The sequence below is a fragment of the Hippocampus comes genome, unplaced genomic scaffold, assembly GCF_001891065.2.
Source record: "Hippocampus comes isolate QL1 unplaced genomic scaffold, H_comes_QL1_v1.1 scaffold463, whole genome shotgun sequence".
Taxonomy (NCBI): domain Eukaryota; kingdom Metazoa; phylum Chordata; class Actinopteri; order Syngnathiformes; family Syngnathidae; genus Hippocampus; species Hippocampus comes.
This window is the reverse complement of record NW_017806181.1, coordinates 161,967-164,925: the sequence shown is the minus strand read 5'-3', so window position 1 is coordinate 164,925 and position 2,959 is coordinate 161,967. Positions and strand designations below refer to the sequence as shown.

General features: G+C 57.5%; 1 protein-coding gene across 4 annotated transcripts in view; it reads right to left on the bottom strand.

Moving 5' to 3' along the window:
• The window catches only part of nfia (nuclear factor I/A), a 35,605-nt gene that overhangs the window by 20,718 nt on the left and 11,928 nt on the right, over window positions 1-2,959 (bottom strand). The window lies entirely within an intron of this gene.

Genomic DNA, 2,959 nt, shown 5'->3' with positions numbered 1-2,959 from the left:
GGGGGGGAGTTGGGGGCCGGGAGGGGAGGGGGTGTAGCCCTCCAGTCGCCCCCCTGCTCTCACATTTCCCAGCAGGGGTGAACTCTGACCCCGCCTCGGGTTACGCGCGCTCGGCGGACCTGTTAGGCAGAGGCCCGCCGCCGCCGCCGTCCGAAGAGCAACATGTCGTCACCAGAGTCCGAAGTGTGGCGGGGGAGCCCGGGCCGGGGGGGTCCCGTCGACGACTACGGCGAGCGCGCGGGAGCGGAGGTCCCGCATGGCAGCGATCCGCCGCTGAGCGCGAGCTGGCCCGACCGGGCGGCCGGGATTGCCTGCCGCGCCGCCGCCAGACTGCGCGGCAAAGGGAAAGGGAGCGAGCGAGCGCCCGCCGCCCGCCGTCCGCCGTCCGCCCTCGGCCGTCAGGAGGTGTCGCGCGAGGGGACAAGAAAGAGCGACGCCTGGCCGCCCTCCCGCTTGCCGCTTGCCGCCTGCCGCCTGCCGCCTGCCGCTGCGCTAACAGCACCGCCGACAACGCAGCGGGACCTGCGCGCTCGCTCGCTCGCTCGCTCCGACCGGACGAGCTGACTGAAAGACTCCGCGTGTGTGTGTGTCATCTCCCACAAGCGCGCGCGTCCGCGCGCGCGCGCGCGCCCGCGTACTCACTCATCTTATCGATCTCCTGCGGGCGCGTGTTCGTGTGCGTCAGTGTGTGTAAAACCGTCCACTTCAACTTTGACCTCCGGCGCTAGGTGCTTCCAATCTACATATACTGCCAAAGGATGCCGTCTAGCCCCAAATTTTGGGACCAAAAGTAGTGGGGGAGGATTTGTGACTTGAAGCTGATGAGCCGCTTCCTGTTAACAAGCGAGGCACATATTTGCATCTGTTCTTTCTCAGCGACGAGATGGGGTCACCTCAGTGATTAACAACTACAAGTACAGGAACGCAACATGAACAACTCGATGAAGTCCGCAGACAACTACGCGAACAACTCCAGGACGTCACTCGACCAACAGCTGCGTGACAAACTAGCGTTTGGGAAACGGTCTCATTGGCTCCAAGTCCGGCCTGCGGCGGCCACGCCCACGCAGGGCTAAGGGGGCCTTTAGCCCCGTCCCAAATCTGTGGAGCCCCAGTGAAGCACCTCCAACATTCGATATGACATTGCAAAATATATTTCGAAATGAGCCTCAAATCCCGGAGGCGTGCCTGTGGCCACGCCGACAAGAAGTGAAGTCACAGGGGTGGTCCCCGCCGACCCAACTTCTGATCATTTCTCCTTGTTAATTTTATGCTAGGCATCCTGTCTGGAGTCACCAGAGCCTCTCAAGGAACCAACTCACGGTTTGCATCCAGCATTCAGAATATATTATCTCGTGATAGCATTTTGCAGTTGTTTATGGTTGCTTCTGACAACATGATGCAGATCAATCTTTGAGTCTGGAGCTGTGGGTTCGAAAGGAGCATTTCAAATTGGATTCTTACCGATGAAGTGTGCATGTTGCACTTCCCCTAGACTTCCTGGGACAACCGCAGACAATACACACTGTAGCATTTTTGCTAGGGAGGGTGAAAACATTAAAAAAAAAAAAAAAAAAAACGCCGCAAATTCAAGTCAGGTGGCCTTTGCGAGCGGCAACGTAAGATGGCCACCGCTGGCGTCATTTCTCCTGACGGCGAGTGAGGGGGCATTGACCATCCATGCGTCCGTCGCATGCGGGGCGGGGCTTTGGCAACGGACCACCAATTAAATGTGAGCAAAAAAAATGTACAAAGTCAGCGTGGGTGTTGCCATGGCAACAAACAGCCTCAAGTTGGCTCACGTTTGCCGAAAAGAGAACAGAACACAAACTGTGTGTGTGTGTGTGTGTGTGTGTGTGTGTGTGTGTGTGTGTGTGTGTGGTGGGCGGGGGGGGTGTTGTAGTGGGAGTGGGGGGAGGGGCTCCACCTGCTCCCACTGAGACGCTGCCAGGCTGGAGCCACGCCAACAGGACCAGCGGGCCTGAAGCTTTGCCAACACGGACGGAAAGAGAGAGAGAGAGAGAGAGAGAGAGCAGAAACAAGGGTGAGGAAGACGAGGAGGAGGAAGGCAACGAGGAGGAGGAGGAGGACGATGAGGAGAAAGAAGGTCACAAACCAGGAAACAAAAGGAAAAGTCAAAAACAACAGCTCGCACAAACAACATGAGTGACTGCTCAACTTCACATCGCACGGTGGCTAACGGCTAACACAGCTTCATGATCACACACACATGCACACACATACACACACACACACCGGCGCTTGCACACTTTTATGCACACGCAAATATCCACACGCGTTCAATACGTCCAGATTGGTACGCACACACGAGCACACGCGCAGATACACGCACACTTGCTCCTGCTCGAACACACTCTTTTGCGTAGCTACATCAACACAACCAGAGACGCATATTAAGAACAACACACACTGCCTGGACTTTTGTTGAACAGTTGCATGCGCGTGTGTGTGTCTGCGATCCAGTGTGTTCGCTTGCAGGTGTGTGTGTGTGTGTGTGTCTCTGCGTGCGTGCGCATATGTGCATGCATGTGTTTGTGAGGCTGAAAAAAACAGGAAGCAGTAGCATGGCGAGAGCAACGAACAGATGGCCTGGTGGACAGGCCGGAACCCCCCCGACCAAATTTCATTGATGACACAGTGTGTGTGTGTGTGTGGGGGGGGGGGTGTGTGTGGGTGGGTGTGAGAGAGAGAGAGAGAGAGAGAGAGCGCCGTCCTCATATAGACACACACCGAGGGAGTCGCATGAACACAAAGTCAGCAGCATCTTTTCCTCCTCGTCCTCCTGGGCAATCGGCCCCCGTCAGGGACTTGCCCCCCACTTCCGGGTCCCACACCCGGTACAACTCTCGCGAGGTTCACACCCAGTGTGGCCCCGAAAGGGCCCTCGCCTGATTATTGTTTAAGGAGGGTTGTGGGGCGCCCCCCCCCACCCCCCCGG